Consider the following 17165-nt stretch of genomic DNA (forward strand, 5'->3'; position numbering starts at 1 on the left):
GAGGACACCAGTCCTATCAGATTAGGGCCACGCCCGTAAGACTTCATTTAACTTTCGTTACCTCCCTGAAGACCCTATCCCCAAACATAGTCGTATTTGGGTTAGGACCTCAACGTACAAATTTGGAGGGGGAGCACACAATTCGATCCATAACAATGAGTTAGAAATATTTTCTCAGTCATTTTTCTTTTGTTTTTGTTTGTGGTGAATTTTGCTTTGAGTAATTTTTATGCACCTTAATTTCACAGTCTTTTCTTATATGGTTTCTGGGTGTTGGGGTGTCGTTAGAATTACTTTCATTTAAGTCCTAAATGAATTCTTCTACGATTTTTCAAATTTATAAAAATTTTGCCTTTTTATTTTATTTTATTTTATTTATTTTTTTTTTACAAACCCTTGTGTCGAGGGCTGACTTTCAATAGATCGCAGCGAGGGAGCTGCTCTGCTATGCCTTTTTACTTTAAACCCTTGATGTATTTGAAATTTATTCTGGTGTAAGGAATAAAGTACAGCTCTAACCTCCCCTGTTTTTTTCAGTTACTCAATTGTCTCAGGACTATTTTTTCAATAAACCATCCCCCCATATCCCCCTACACACATACAGAGATTTGAGATATCATCTCATTATTAAGACACGAAATTCCCATGTATACTCAGATCTGTTTGTGGACTTTTTACTCCGAGCCATTATTATGTCCATGAACAACACACCAATATCATGTTAAAGTACTGGGACCATCTGGCAAGTCATTCTTCTCTCATTATTCTTCTTTTTTCAGAATTTTTCTTGATACTTTTGCTTGTTTATATTTCTGAATGAAATTTGGAGTTGGCTGGTCAAGTTTTTTATTTTTGTATTTTTTTTGAAAATCTGGATGGTAATTTTACTGGGATTATGTTAAATTTATATATATAGGAAAACTAGAAGTCTTTAGAAAAATGTGTCATCCTATACATGAATATGCAGTGCCCTCTCCAGATGTTCAAGTCTTCTTTTGTGTCCCTCAGTGCAATTTTAAAGTGTTTCTTAAAATCATTTTAAAGTGTTGAGTTTATTCCTTGGTATTTAAACTTCGGTTTTGCAATGTAAGGGAAATCTTTTCCTTTTTTATATCTTCAAACTTATTGGTACATTTATGAAAGCTGTTGACTACATTCGACTTCTGTTTTGCAATGTTTTGAATTCGTGTGTTTTCGTTAGTCTTATTTTTTGTTTCTTTATCTTGGATTTTCCAGGGATTCTTTCATATAATCTCAACTAATAATAATTTTACCTCTTCATTTCTAACTGTAATGCCTGTAATTTCTTTTTTCTGCTAATTGCAAAAAAGTTAGGACTTCGCAGCAAAATATTAACTAATAGAAGTGGTTGTGGACATTCCTAATTTTTGTGGGAATGTGTCTAGTGTTATTTATCCATTAAGCATTGGGTTAACTTTTTAGATTGGCATATAGTTTTTTTTTAACTTGTTCAAGAAATATCCGTATATCTCTTTTTATTCCAAGTTTTAACAAAATCAACAAACGCTTTGGTGAATGGGCTTCTGTAGAAGATGATAGAGGGGTTGATTTGTTCATCTGAGTCAATGTGAACTGAACCAGCACAGGTAGAAAGAGGAGTCCAGAGGCAGAGGTGACCATGGGAGCATAGATTGCTGAGAAGCACCATATAACTTAGGGAAACTGGATCTTCTGAGGACCTGGAGATTCAAGTGAATCAGATCTTGAGCCCCAGGTGGTGGGAAGGCCAGGCCTAGCTGACAAAGGCTTACACTTTGCTTAAGGGTAAATCTATTAAATATTGTACAAAATGTGGTGAGCTGATACTAAAACATTCTATGGTCTGAAAGTGATATGTGTGTGTCTGTGTATCTGTACAATTGCTTTTGATTTTCTAGTTTAGACCATTGCTTCTCATACTTTACTGGGTGTATATATCCCTCAGGGATCCTGTTAAAATGCAGATGCTGATTCGCTTACTCTGGCTGGGGCATGAGAATCTGCTTTTGTATTTCTCACAAGCACCCAGGTGATGGCAGTGCTTCTGGTCCAAGGAGCACACTTTGGATGGCAAGGCTTTCGAGTACCCTATGTGTTGTCCGTAGAAGGAAATACAGAGATTGAGAGTAAGCATTCAGAAACTTTTGTAGCAGTTTAAGAGAGTAATTTTCTTTCTCATGAATCTGAGAATAAAGAAATTTGGCGTACATTTGCTTTTTATTTCATTCCATTAGTAATTTTTTGGTTTTGGTTTTTACGAAAATATCGGTGGGCAATTGATTAGAAATTAAAAAAACAAAACAAGACAACCAGTCCTTCACTACGGATAGTTCCAGAAGCATTACTTTAAAGTACCTCCTCCTGAAGGAAAATTGATTATCTTTCTTCTCTCACGTGGAAGCAGGAACATCTGTCTAAAGTTTTCAGTTACCCCAAATTAATTCAGCTTGATAATTAGGGAGTAGAAGAGATGAGTATGACTATTCTACTGTTTACAATCGTAATATAAGTAACCCCTAGCTTTATCTGAATAATTTCAATAATAATTATCAATGACAATAATATACTTGCTTTATTTTTTAAAATGCCTTTGTAATTGCTCAGAGTGGCCTCATACTTGATTCCATTGCTTTTTGCAGGGTTGTAGCACTGAGCACTGAGCCCCCTGAGGTGAGAGAGGCTTGTGTGGCACTGATGTGGTTTGAAGGTCACCTACAATGTGATATGTTTATCCTCAGGTGAGTCTGCTATGGTGCTGGAAATTCTAGTACCAAAAAGTGACTGCTAGAATGAAAATGGGCTACTACTCCGTGGGAAACAGCATGAAATATATATTTTATTGTATCACATGAACTAGAAACAATTGATTGCATATTATACTAGTGGTTAAATACTTAAAAGAGATTTCCACTTCTGGGAACTTCCTTGGATTTTGTGTTGTCGTTCTGTGTTCATACGCTTTGCTCTCTGCGAACACTTGACAATATAGATGAGAATTGTGTGGTGGGAAAAGGGCTAAATTTAAGAATGTTCTATCCATTTAAAGGTTTCCTGAAAATTGTGTGTGTGGGGGGGTGTTATTTTATTTTAACAGAGAACAGCTCAGTCTGGCCCCCAAAGTACCACAGGAAAACACTGAAAACCATCACTGTGAACTATTAACTCCAATAGATTACATCTGTTTAAAGTCACATCACTGAAAACAAACTTCAAAAGTGTGCTGAAGGCATTCATTAAGGACAAGTGAGCATTTAATTGGTGGGTGGTGTTAATTAGGGAGACAGCAGGTCCTTGTAAGAGAATTCTTTTCTCTACCTCTCCTTTCTTTCTTTATTGTTCTCTCTTCTCCCTCTCTCTCTCCCCTCCTTCTGGCCTTCCCCCCTTCCTTCCGTCCTTCTCTCCCGCTACTGCCCCTTCCCTTCCTTTTAACAAATTATTGAGCACCTCCTATGTGCAAGATATTATGCTAGACAGGAAAAAAGAGAGAAAAGATAGACTCTGACACTAATAATGAGGCCCCCAGACCACCAGGATTTGGGATACTTGAGCAAAAGAGATTTGATGAAGTTTATCCTCCAAAGGTAAGGGGAGAGGGGTGGTCAGAGGAGGAGAATGTTCTGGCCGGAAAGGAGTCAAGATCTGAGTACAGAAAGCTGAAGGACACACATTTCCGCTTTGGGCTTAGGAGTGGCGGGAACGCTTGGGGTGTAGGAGGTTAGCACCAGGTCAGTATTATATCTAAAGGACTATAAGCCTGGCCTCTAATTGAGAAGGGGTGTGGAGGCAGGGTCTAGCAGGTGGTGAACCAAAAGAATTTACTGGGATCTGAAAAATAAGCTGAAGTAATAACCCCATCATGGGCAGGCAGGCGAGAACCTTCCCCTTCCTGAGGTGAAAGTAAGCCTCCTGCGTCTGGACTTGCTTCCCTAAATTCCACCTCCTCCTATTCTCGAAAATGAGGTGAAATAATACCAGCCACAAAAAAGCATTGACTCTATATAACGTGAGGCTGTGATCTTATTACGTTATAAAAGTGTCCCTTGGCTGTTTCATAGGTTATAGCTGCTCTCTCCCTCAAAGTAGCTTGTGTTTTTGGAATCCCACGTAGCCCACATTTTGTTTTTCAGAGAAAACATTCAATGGCTGTGGCCGAATGAGGTCTCACCTCTACCCCCAGGCAACCAAGGCCCACTAGGTCTCTAGGCCCACTTGATGCTAACCGCTGAGAGTCTTTTCTGGATTTGGCGATTTGGTACTGGTTATTTCCACCTGCTCTGAGAATGAAGCCTTAGAATAGAGACCATACTGAGAAAATCTTAAAAGTTTCTTTCGCTTTGAGAATCATGAAAGCAGGTAGTACATCTTACCCATCTTCTGTCCTTGGTACCTCACACAATGTCTGACACATACGTAATGTACAGCCGGATGGATGGAGGTGCCCACAGTGTGCTACCAGGAGGCTGCAAAATTATTGTTGCAGTGAAGAAACACTTTTTTTCCCTTTTGTTTTCCACAGGATATCTTCCTAAACCTGTCTAAATGGATGGGTGGGAGGATGGACAAGGGGATGGGATGATAGGTGAGCGGACGGGTGGGGGATGAATTCAATGTTACACCATCAGTTCCTACTGACCATGGAGACTCTTCAGTATCATTAAACTATCTCTGTATGATGACTCGGGGCAACTCTATCACCTGTTTCTGAGTTTCACTTGGTTAAAGTTTGAAATCACGAACTTCCATTCATTTGATTCTGCCACTTTGTGTATTAATCTGCTGCAGGTTTTGACAACCTAACAGTGATAATTTCTAGTTATTTGTGTGGGTTTGATGTTGGCTTTTACAAAGTTTTATATACATGGCTTGTAAACCTTCATATTTTTTGGCTTTAAATGATTTCTCACCTTCTAGGACAATGTTACAAAACATTTTATGGTGGAAAAGTTTACAAAGGGGTAGCATGAGTTTAAAAATTATAGTCAATGACAGTGATTTCATTGAACCAGAAAAATGGAAACCCTGATCTAGATCCTCTAAATTAAAAACAAAAGTGCATTTGGGGTAATCACTTTAATATTGGACTGTACAGCTATGATAGGTAGGAATTTTTTCCAAAGGGCATCCTCATTGGTGAGATCTGTCAATTGCATGATTCTTGTCAATTGCATGAATCTACGACCCTGTGACCCAGAGGTTATAAACTCAACATTACTAACACACTTCCACACACACATTTCATAATCTTCAGTGTGAGAATTTTTTTTTAAAAAAATTTTAAACAGCTTTGGAGGGAAGAATCTTAACCTAAAGCTTTTTGAGTAACTAACAAAAAGACTTAGGAAACTGCCACTGGGGGGCGATGGAAGTTCAGAAACTGCCCTGCTAGTCCCTAAGGCATTGGAGCACTTCAGCTGGTTTATTTATTCAAAGCTGGAATTTGGACTAGCGAACCACCAAGCTCAGGGAAATTCCTGGATAAGGAACACAGTCCTGGGAAAAACCTACCAAAGATGGAATTAGCACCTTGGCGGACCGCCTTTAACACAAAGAGCTTTCCTTCCTTGTGCATCTTAAAAACTGACTTTAGTTCCCATCAGTTAGAAACAGAGGAAGCCAAGTTAAACTGCAAAGAAATGAGACAACAAAGGAGGGTGCTTATTTATCAGGACCTGCAAACACATGTAAGTGCATAGTTTAAACGGCATTAAGGTATCTCCCAGCCGCTTGGATCAGAGTTTTGGCTGGTGTGGGTGGGCCTCAGTCAGGAACTTTCCTGGGGGAGGAGGGAGGTTGTAGAGTTTATCTCAGGAAACTCTGAGTCATAGCTAACACTTCAGGTGACAAAGAATCTAGTGAGGCAGAGTTTAGATGGGTTTAGAAAGGGATCTTGTGGAAAACAAAGGAGAAAAACATGTGTCTTCACTGAAGGGGTAATTCTGCAGCCACTTGGTGGTGGGCTGTGGGTTTTATTTCTCCTTCCCGGTTACCTCTGCGGTGCTTGGGACCACTGGTCGGATTGGGGTCCAAACCTGGCCCCAGACTTTGGCCATCCCACTCCATTCAGCATTATCATTGTTGGGGGTCCACTGATCTTACTTGGTTTTCTCTTCTTTCCCGAGATTGATACCATCAGTGTCAGCAGCACAAGGATTTTTGTCCCGCTTCCACTCCAAGAAGGGCCAAAGGACAGGGAGAAGTAGAACGTAAGAAAGCAGGTCCAGAATGCACTTTTGTGCATAAGAGAAGGCATAAATATATCCAAGGGACTGTGTTGCACCCCATGTCCCATAGGTTCTCCGTTTCTAAAGCCCTCGAACCTAGCAGAGGGATGGCCCGGGAGTTCCAAGATTGCAGCTCAGATGAGGACCCATGGATCCCAGAGCTCAGTGCCTGGTGCCCGCTGGAAGCTGCTGGTGCATGTTTCTGAGGACACTCAGAAATCTATCTGGAAGCATGTTATATCAGTGAGGACATTTGAGTGAGAAGCCCAACTTGAATTAGTCAAGCAGAAAAAGGAATTTATTGGTTCACATCCCTAGGAAGTCCAGGGGTGGGGAAGGCTTCAGGAAGGGCTGGATCTGGGGGCTCTGCCTCCCTCTCTCAGCCCGGTGTCCATCTGTGTGACAGTCTCTCTCCCAACTTCTTTAATATCCTGGGTAATTAGCTCCTATCAGGTCACATACTTTCTTTCGGATCAATGACTCTGTTGAGGGGTAGAACAGGGTAATATGATTTGCGGGGGCCCCGAGGGTTGTTACTGATAGCCCACCTAGGACCACATGAAATGGGAGAGAGGATGTTCCTCAGAGGAATTGATTCTGGACAGACTAAAGCAGCAGGAATCTACATGCAAATAATTTGTCTGTGTGGACAGGAGATCAAGAAGTCAAATAATAATGAGATCAGTTAGCCAACAGTAAAATTAATCCCAATTGTAGTTTTGCTTCCTTAAATTCTACCATAGGCCTAATGAAAAGGCTCTGGATTCTTGAGTAAGTAAGTTGGGGAATGTCTCTACTAATTCCAAGAGTATCTAGGAACTGTTTTCTATTGGCAAATGCCTCTATCAAAAGGAACCTGAGTTGTAATCAATGCAATAAGGAAAGCACCATGAGTTCAATATCGGATGCTGAAAAGAAAAGGGAACATACTGTCTAATAACGAAAAGGACCAACAACTGCATTTGGGACTAACAGTCCTGAAATTATCCCTGGAAACCCCTTAAGGTCTCCATAATTATTGCAAGGCTCCCTTAATTCAAGTGATCTGCTTTCTATGTAAATCCTAATCATACAAAACACATGCCCCGGTGCAAAACATAAACTGAAACAAAGTAAAATTGCAAGAAACTGAGCGCCTAAAATAGCTTGCAGCAAACACTGATAGGGTGTGATTGGAGACAGCGGGGCATTTGGGCCTGGGTGACAAAAAGGGTCTGCAAGGCTGAGAGGGTTGTCGGAAGCCATTGTGCTGAGGGCCGACATCCACCCACAGTTGCAAGGTCTAAGAGGAAAGCCCTAGGCGCTGCGGCGGGGTGGCCTGGAAAGGCTACCTTTCTGAATGTTCTGTTCCCATGTCTGAGTTCTCTCGAGCTCCCTCCCTGCGGGCTGTGAATCTGGAAGTCACTTCTGCTCCCAGTGGAGTGGCAAGAATACCAACCTGTGGAGTCATCTGTGGGTGGGACGAACGATCATATACCGGTCTAACCCAGGAGTTGGCACACTTTTTCTGTAAAGGGCGGGAGAGTTAGTATTTGGGGCTTTGTGAGCCCTAGTCTCTGTCTGGAAATTACTCGGCTCTGCAGCTGCGGGCAATATGTGGCTGAATGGGCGTGGCCACAGTTAGCTACCTCTAGTCTAATTGGTACTTCTTCCCCGTTCTCGAAGTGTTAGCTCCTCCTTCTATGGACTGAATTGGGTTCCACCTCCCCACCCCCCCACCGCTGCCAAATTCATATGTTGAAGCCCTAGCCTCAGGTGTGATTGCATTTGGAGAAGGTTTTTTTTTAAGGAGGTAATTAAAGTTAAGTGAGATCATATGAGAGGGGTGCTAATTGGATAGGACTGGTGTCCTTATAAGAAGAGGAAGAAACACCAGAACCTTCCCTCTCCACCGTGTGAGGACACAGCAAGGCAGTCATCTGCACGCCAGGAAGAGAGCTTTTATCAGAAACCAACCCCGATGCCCCTTGGTTTGGGACTTGCAGCTTCTACAACTGTAAGAAACTCAATTTCTGTTGTTTAAGCCCCCTAGTCTGTGATGGTTTGTAAGGGCGGCCCCAGTAGATTAAAACAATGATGCACACATTAACTGTATGAATCTTGTTGTCACTTTAAATGTCTTTCTTCTCTCCCTCTCTCCTTCCTTCTTCCCTCCCTCCCCCCTTGCTTCCTTTCTTTTCAAAATTTTTTACATCACTCAAATGGAGGTAAAAACATCTGCCCTGCTTATCCAACAAAATTTTTCTGAAGCTTAAATTAAATCAAAAACATGAGGTAGGGCTTCCCTGGTGGCAGAGTGGTTGAGAGTCCGCCTGCCGATGCAGGGGACACGGGTTTGTGCCCCGGTCCGGGAAGATCCCCCATGCCGCGGAGCGGCTGGGCCCCTGAGCCATGGCCGCTGAGCCTGCGCGTCCGGAGCCTGTGCTCCGCAACGGGAGAGACCGCAGCAGTGAGAGGCCCGCGTACCGCAAAAAAACCCCAAAAATACAAGATACAATATACTACAAGCAAATATTAAAGTATTTCTGTTTAAGCTCAATCACCTCTATTTGCAGATGTAACCTAGCAACTCTGGACTCAAATGTTGAGGGCTTCCCCACCAAGCGAGGTTACTTGGTCAGTGGAGTGGTGTTTGTGTTTCCTTGCCTGCGGGCTTTTATTTTTTTGAGAGGCGGGGGAGCTACAAGGAGGCTAGGAGAAGAAAACATAAAAGGATTCTGGTTCTAGTCCGTGGTGGAGAGGTAAGGGAGGTTGGGCTCAGAACTCAGAACAACTGAATGAAGAAAATAATTACAGACTCTGAACAACGTCAGGGAGAAAACCAGGGTCACGTGACAGAAGTTACAGGCCTGGGACTGGCTGTAGACGAAATAAACAGTCTTTATGGCCTCTTCGTCTTCCCTCTCATCTTTTCTTCCCTCAACCCTCATCTCCAAGGCTTTCAAGCTCCTAGTTTCTCATGAAAATGTTGAATGAGGATGCTGTTCTTTTCTTCGGTATCATCCGTCACCTACAGTTCACAGTAATAGTAATGACTATTGTTAATTGTGTACTTCTGACCTGGGCACTACTATGCTAGGCATTTTTTGTAATAAACTTTTAAAATTACAGTAGTTTGAGATCTACAGAAAAGTTGCAAAGCCATAAAGAGAATTCCCATACACTGCACACACCGTTTACCCTATGACTAACGTCTTACATGAGCCTGGTGCATTTGTACAAGCAATAAACCAATTTTGATACATTAATATTAACTTTCATTCTTGATTTGAATTTTGTTAGTTTTTACCTAGTGTCCTTTTTCTATTCCAGGACCCCTTCCAGGAGGCCACATTACAGCAGATCATCCTGTCTCCTTGGGCTTCTCTTGGCTGTGCCAGTTTCTCAGGCTTTCCTTGTTTTTCAAGACCTTGACAGTTTGGAGGAGGAGTGGTCAGGTATGTTGTAGACTATCCCTCAACTGGGATCAGTCTGATGTAATGCATTATTTTTTACTCTGATGGCTAAGCTTCAGTGTTGGGATAAATTACTTCGTCGTTACAGATGAAAATATTGAGGCACAGAGAGGTCAAGGAACTTCCCCAAAGTCACACAGCTAGCAAATGACAGAAGCAGTGATCAAACTCGAGGTTGACATGACCTCATGCCACACACTTACTTGGCCTCCCCAGCTCCTATCTGCTGAATTCTTGACATTGAAATAGTTCCTTTCAAGGCTACCAGGGTGATGCTTTTTGTAGCTGTTCTTGCATACAGTTTTAAACAATTTACTGGTATGTTTAATTAGGTTCGAACATTTCTCCAGTCGGTTATTTGCTGAACTATTTGTGTCACTTCAGTGGCTGCTTTCTTAGGGCGCTTGGTTAGTTCAGAAGGAACGTCACTAGAAAGTATTAAAGAACTTGTGTTTCTAGGCGTGGTTCTCAAACTGTGCTCACCTGGCGCCCAGGATGGTCACCTGGGCTGCTCGTTAAACACGCACTTCGCCGGGGTAGGATGACCCCCCGGCCTGGTTTGCCCAGAAGTGACCCGTTCCCAGGATGTGGTGCTGAAACCCAAACTGGGACAGTCCAGGCAATCCAGGATGGCTTGTCATCCTACCACAGCGTTCCTAGGACTTGCTCGGGCCCAGCAATCTGCTTTTAAACAAACTATGCAAGGGGTTATTCTGTTAAACATACAGAAGTTGGAGATCCACTGCGTCGGATATGGGAACGAATTGCTGACATTGCTGGGGACGGGTTTCTGGAGACACTGAGAAAACCTCGATTTCCATCTGTTTTGGTATGTTTGATTCTGCCTGGAGTTGAAGTAGAATAATATCACCCAGCCTCCAGCCCTGATAACATCAGTGGGGTGCTTTTGCCCTCTAGGTAAGAAATACGCACTACTTCTCCAGTTCCACCTTTGAGCTGAGGAATGATGGGAGCTCTTAAACGATGTAAGGTCTTCAGGAGGTCATTATGTATCAGTTGTGATTAATGAATCTGTATTAACCTGCGGCGGTGGTTCTCAACCCTGGCGGCTCAGTAGAATCACCAAGGAGAGTTGAAAAATCCTAATGCCCAGGTTCATCCCAGACCAACTTCACCAGAATCTCTGGGATGGGAGCCCAGGCACCAGTAATTTTATAATTGGAGAACCGTGGCTCTAAAGCAGTACTGTCCAGTAAAAATAATACATGAGGCATTATTTTCTAGTAGTCATATTTTTAGAAAGTTAAAGAGAAGCACGTGAACTTTAAGAATGTATTAAATTTAACTCAGCATATCTGAAATATTAACCTGTAATCGTTCTAAAAAATTATCAATGACATGTTGCAGGCATTTTTTCATGCCACGTCTTTGAAATCTGGTGTGTATTTTACACTTAGAGCACTTTCTCAATTCAGATAGTAAATTTTCATCAGAAATACTTGATCTGTCTTCAGATTCGTATATCTGAGTTGTTCCCAACATGTTTAGAAGTACTCCAGTAATGGAATCAAGTATTAGCTTTTAAATTCACATTTTGATAATTAAAATAAAAGCAGTTTCTCAGTCTCACTGATCACATGTCAGGTGAATAGACAGGTGGCTAATAGCTCTTGTCGTGGGTAGCACGGATCTAGGCCACTGCTTCTCAAACTTGAATGTGTACATACAAATCACCAGGCAGCGTGGTTAAAATCTAGCTTCTGATTCAGGAGATGTAGGGTGGAGCCTGAGACTCTGCATGTCTAACAAGCTCCCCGGTGATGCTGACGCTTCTGATCCTGTGACCGTACTTTGAGTAGCCAGGGACTACAGTAATCTTGAATGAGGGCCGCCTCAACTGATTTCTCTACTTGCTTAGTGGTATTCTCTCATTTCAAAGGCTAAGAAATGTGTGTTGGTATGAATATATATGAAACAGGTAGACATACGTACACACGTTATGTATCTGAAGTATACATAGGTGTGTGTGTGTGTGTGTATGTGTATATATTTATATATAAAACATCTGATCGTGTCTAGACACACGAATAAGCTCCGCAAAGAGAAGGAACGCTTGAGTACTACATGTGTTATTTGTCTTCTTCACTTTCTTTCACATTCAGCTTGATCTTCTTTGGTTCACTGGAACTGAACAACAGCTGAATGTTTAATCTTGATTTAAGTCCCTATATTCCTTTGTTTGCTTTTTTAAAATGAGTGCAGTAGGTTTCTGCATTGTGTTTCAGTGTTTGAAGTTATTTAAAAAGTATTTGATGACCCAGGCTCTGTGGTTTTGTGTACAGTGCAGAGTAAATCCCAGTTCCATTTGCTTCCCCTGTGCTCGTACGTGGAAATTGTGTGCCTCAGTACTTGTATTTATTTCTACAGATGATTTTTATTCTTTTCTAGACATCAGTATGGAAAGGTTATGTATTACTTTTGAAGTGTTGTTTCAACATGTATTTAATTATTCAATTCAGTTGGTTCCTCTGAGCCAAAGCTTATTTGAGCCAAAGCTGATTTAACTCCTATGCCAGGTTCCAAAAAACAGATAAACAAACAAAAAAAAAATCCGAAAAACAAAAACTAAAATTGAGTTCTCTTTTTGAGGATTTATAATCTGAGTAAGTTATCTGAGTATAAATAGCAACGAAAATCATAGTGAAATTGGAGGAATTGGTCATGCTTCTCCCTTTATTGTCCTTTCGTTTCTTTCTGAACTCAGACAAAGGAAGATAGGAAGAACGTAGCTATTAAAAACTTCGGGGGAAAAATCCAGAGGATAACCCATTAAAATTGAAGGAAATAAAATGAGTAAGAATAATTGGGTCTCTCAAAGCAGGATTTTTTATTTTAATCCTTGTTTTAATTGTATTATCTACTATTGGGCATGTGAAGTGGGGAAGTTCTTTTTCTTTATGGGATAGATTCTTCTGTATACCCTTACAGATCCCAACAGTTACAGATCCCAGTAATTACAAGGTATGGCATCATCCATGAAAATGGCTATTAATTCAAAAGCTGAATTCACTGGGCTAGACTCAAGAGGAGTCAAAAGTCCCAAGGGAAATCAAGGTGGAGCTGAATGTTAAATGAATATTCTCTTTATTTTTGTTTAACTGCATGGGTATCTCTGGGTTAAGTTAGGAGTATGCTACATTTTTTATTTCCTGTGCATCAAACTGCATTTAATTATAGCTAACAATAATAGCTAATATTCATTAACTGCTTAAAATGTCAGGGCCTTAATTACTTTATTTGCATTATTTTATTCTCATAATAACTTCATGATGTAGGTATTGTCAAAGTATAATTTTTAAAGAGCTAAAAACAGGGGTCTCACACAAATAGAGAATGAATGCATGTCAAGAATTTACTCAACTCATTAATAATGGAAACCCTAAGAGGGTTAAGATGATGCGAAGAGCATTTTGAAGAATTTGGTATTTATAGACATTCTGAGGGGAAAAACAGTGTGTTGGAATAATATTGCTAGGATAGATTCAAAACTGGTTAACATGCTACAGGGCAATAAAACTACAACCTTTGAGGTTACCTTTACCACTGGGCAAAAATCTGTGAATTAACATGTGACTTCAGAGCATATGAATTCTAATGAAATAAAAGAAAGTCAAACGCAAATACATTCTCTGGGTAATTAACTCTTCAGTAGGCAGGTTAGTACCCCAGTAAGATTTTTATTTTTTAACATCTGTATTGGAATATAATTGCTTTACAGTGGTGTGTTAGTTTCTGCTTTATAACAAAGTGAATCAGTTATACATATACATATATCCCCATATCTCCTCCCTCTTGCATCTCCCTCCCTCCCACCCTCCCCATCCCACCCCTCCAGGCAGTCACAAAGCACCGAGCTGATCTCCCTGTGCTACGCGGCTGCTTCCCACTAGCTATCTGTTTTACATTTGGTAGTGTATATATGTCCATGCCTCTCTCGCTTCGTCCCAGCTTACCCTTCCCCCTCCCCGTGTCCTGCAGTCCACTGAGAGAGGGTTTGGAAACTGGTATTCTAACTGGATATTTTGGGGGCTTTTATTGTCAAAGATTATTCAGATGATAATATTTTGACCATTTTTTTCCTCTTTTTAAAAAGAAACCTCATTATCCTTTGCCCATTAAAACACCTGTCATTAAGGAGAATGCTTCTCAGTTGGCTTCTTACGGACGGGGGTAGGGCTTGCACTGAAACATCATGCATATCCTTGCCCTTGACCACAAGCACACATTTGAGAACTGGCTGGCTAGGGGAGTTAGACTTTGAAGTCCTGAAATAGGCTCTTCCTTGGTACAAAGCAAGATATGTTCATGCAGAATCTAAATCCACGAACCCTAGTCTATAATCAACTCAGCTACCCAGCTTAGATCACAGGGAGCTAATACATGCCTTTTAGGTGCAATTTGAATGAAGATCTTATCTCTAAAATCTAGATCTTAGAGAGAGAGGAAGAGAGAAGGAGATGATATTAATTGAAGGTGAAGCTAAATTTTGTACCCATTGAGAAGACCAGGAACCAGATTTAAAGGTTAAAACATGGGCTCCACTCCTTTCCTTGGTACGCCGAACCCTGATCTGTTTGCCTCGCTTGAGCCAGGCAGTTGCCAAAAAGTGGGTCACTAGAGTGGGTGAGACCTTGGGGTCTGTTGGGGCCCTGGGAGCTGGAGAGACCTAGGCTGGACTACTGCACACGGGTCACCTGACGATGACTGGTGGGTGGCACGTCCCAGCTTGGTGTTCAGAATGCATGATGATCCCACTCGAGTGTTCTGGGTTCATGTGATCCCCATGAGTAATAAAAGAAGCCGGGTATAAGAGCTAGCAACGGTCATGTGACCAGTTGCAGAAATGAGGGTTGTGTTAAGGCATTTTTCTTCCAGTTTTGATATGGATATCTGTATATATCAATAAAATGTATCCTTCTCTTTGTTATGTAATATAAGGATTGAGTTAAACCTGTATTTCAATTTTTAAATTGCACAGTAGGAAAGAGCTATTGTGACTGAACTGCAAGACAGCCATCAAACATTTATGGATAAAATAACAAACAGGACTTGGTGGCTCCGCCTGGGGGGAAAGCTTGAGTGAGTTTGCGGTGGATAGGGAATCGTTGCATCAAGTAGAACAGAAGCATTATGTTGTTTATTTGGAAGTTAAAAATGGGTAAAGGGAGACGGTATGGATGCCACATTGACAAAGCGCTGGAATGTGGTGACTTAGTCATGATCAAGTACAATACGTATCACTACCTCCCCTTCTAAGATCTCTTCTACATCTTTGAGAAGCCAGGTGGGCATGACATCCCTTCCAGTCTCCTTCCCTATACGGTCCTGAGTTAGAGTTTGCCAAAGGGAGTAACATAAGCTTTTTTTCGGGTGAAAGGAATAGAAGCGATTATGTTCAGGGGTGATTGCAGCTGGATGTTGGGCAGGCAGGAGACTCACAGTGGCTTTTCAGGGAGTGATGGAGAACCAAGACGCTTTGGTGATGCAGACTGACACAGTTGCTGAGAGGTTGCTCATAGATTCTTGCAAACTGGAAAAATTCCTGTAGTGCTTTTGATAACCACCCACACTATGGTGATGGGCTGATGGATTCAGTGCGTGCTTCCCTGCTCTTTGGTAGTGACCTTCTTTTATTGTTTTTTTGTTTTTGTTTTTTCCATTTTGGAGTCGACTTGCTTGATCCCACTCTCCCAGATATTCCAACCCTGATATAAGCCCGAATTCGTGTATTGACTTCTTTATTCCTGGGATGTTTAGAATGACTTTATTTTCCTGATTGAATCTAAGCTTATGCAGATAGTTTGAGAAGTGCATCTCAATGGTTGATTTAAGGAACATGCTGTTGGAACACTGTGAAGATGCACACAAGAATCGTAGGTAGTGCTGAGCATGTTTTAAAAATACAGGGAATGGAAATAAAAATAAATAAAGATACAGGGAATGAAGAAACACTATAATTTTCAGTTGGATCTAAAGATTGGCATCTTCAGTCTGTTTTGGAGAGACATGTATGTTTCATCCCAGGGGTAAGCAAACTATGGCTTGTGAGCTAAATCCAGCCTGTCACCTGCCTTTATAAAGTATTATTGGAACACAGCTCTGCCTTTTTCTCTCTTTTTTTACTTTTTGACTATGACTGCTTTCCCCATAATGGCAGAGATCCTGGGGCACACAAAGCCAAGAACGTGTGCAGTTTGGCCCTTTACACAGTTTGCTGACCCCGCTATTCTCCGAATTCCTACTGCCTTCAAAAATGGAAGCTTTTTTTCTCTGGCATCATCAATTTAGCTCACTTGGTGGGACTGGACTAAATAAAAACATTAATTATTTGGCAAAGAGATTGAGGACGTCTTCAGAACCTTATACCTGGCTCCAAGTACCCGCTTACTAACACTTCAAACTAGGCATTGCAACATGTCATTTTTATGAGGCTGAGTTCCTCCTTAATCATTTTGACTACCTTTGCAGTGTGTCCCTCCCTGCATTGCTTAAGGTAAGCGAATAGGCTCTTGCTTGCTGCCTTACGTGGTTCCCGGAAGTGTCATCAGCATGAGGACGGTTCTGAAGGATACCTTTGCTCTCTAAGTGGAATTGTGTCACAGATGCGAGGAGGATTGCTCCCTTCTGTCATAATCTTCCAATAATAAAAAGGGCTTAGATGTAAAAGTGGAGTGTTTCACATCTTAAAACTCAACATGTGAGGAGCAACTGAAGAGAGATTGGATACGTTACTGGAAATAGAGAGGACTAGTGATTAAAATGCTTTAAAAGCAAAACCCTCGGTGAGTCTGTTGGAATTACTCATTTTTTACCAGCTGGCCATGCTAATTTCTTCTCTTTATTAAGTGACGGAATGGAGCTTGCTCTCTTCTCTAAAAAGTGTTGCTATTAAAAAGCAACTCTGGAGAGAGAGAGAGTTTGACATGCTACAGCCCTGTTACGACATGCAAAGAAGATTCTTTAGCTTTTGGTTGTGATACTGCCTCTGCTATAATCCAGCGAGCCTGCAGATCTGTAAGATAATTAATCTGTTGATAAATATAATCCGTGTGCACGTGTCATTCATTAAGTCCAGCCCATGCTCAATCAGCTCATTTAACAAAGCGTGTGTGCATGGAGATCAGCTCGGTGCTTTGTGACCACCTAGAAGGGTGGGAGGGAGACACAAGAGGGAGGACATATGGGGATATATGTATACGTATAGCTGATGCACTTTGTTATACAGCAGAAACTAACACACCATTGTAAAGCAATTATACTCCAATAAAGATGTTAAAAAAAGTCATGACAGTTGGCTGTTTAAAAACCAAAAAAAAAAAAGTGTATATATGTATGTACTTAGTTCCTACTGTGTGCCTGGCCTTTCTTTAGTTCCTGGGCTTATGAGGACAGGAGGCAAATAATGAGAGAAAGGAAAGTTCTGGAAACTTCTCTTGGGCTCATCTGATTTTGGAGAAATAGCTCAGTT

The 17165-nt window shown here is 41.3% G+C and overlaps 1 protein-coding gene across 1 annotated transcript in view; it reads left to right on the top strand.

Moving 5' to 3' along the window:
* MID1 (midline 1) overlaps positions 1-17165 on the top strand; it is a 649032-nt gene that overhangs the window by 22967 nt on the left and 608900 nt on the right. Inside the window, exons 2-3 of the mRNA XM_030845180.2 lie at positions 2640-2738; positions 9534-9658. The gene's annotated coding sequence lies outside the window, so the exon portion shown is untranslated. The remainder of the gene's footprint in view (positions 1-2639; positions 2739-9533; positions 9659-17165) is intronic.

The sequence above is a fragment of the Globicephala melas genome, chromosome X, assembly GCF_963455315.2.
Source record: "Globicephala melas chromosome X, mGloMel1.2, whole genome shotgun sequence".
Classification (NCBI taxonomy): domain Eukaryota; kingdom Metazoa; phylum Chordata; class Mammalia; order Artiodactyla; family Delphinidae; genus Globicephala; species Globicephala melas.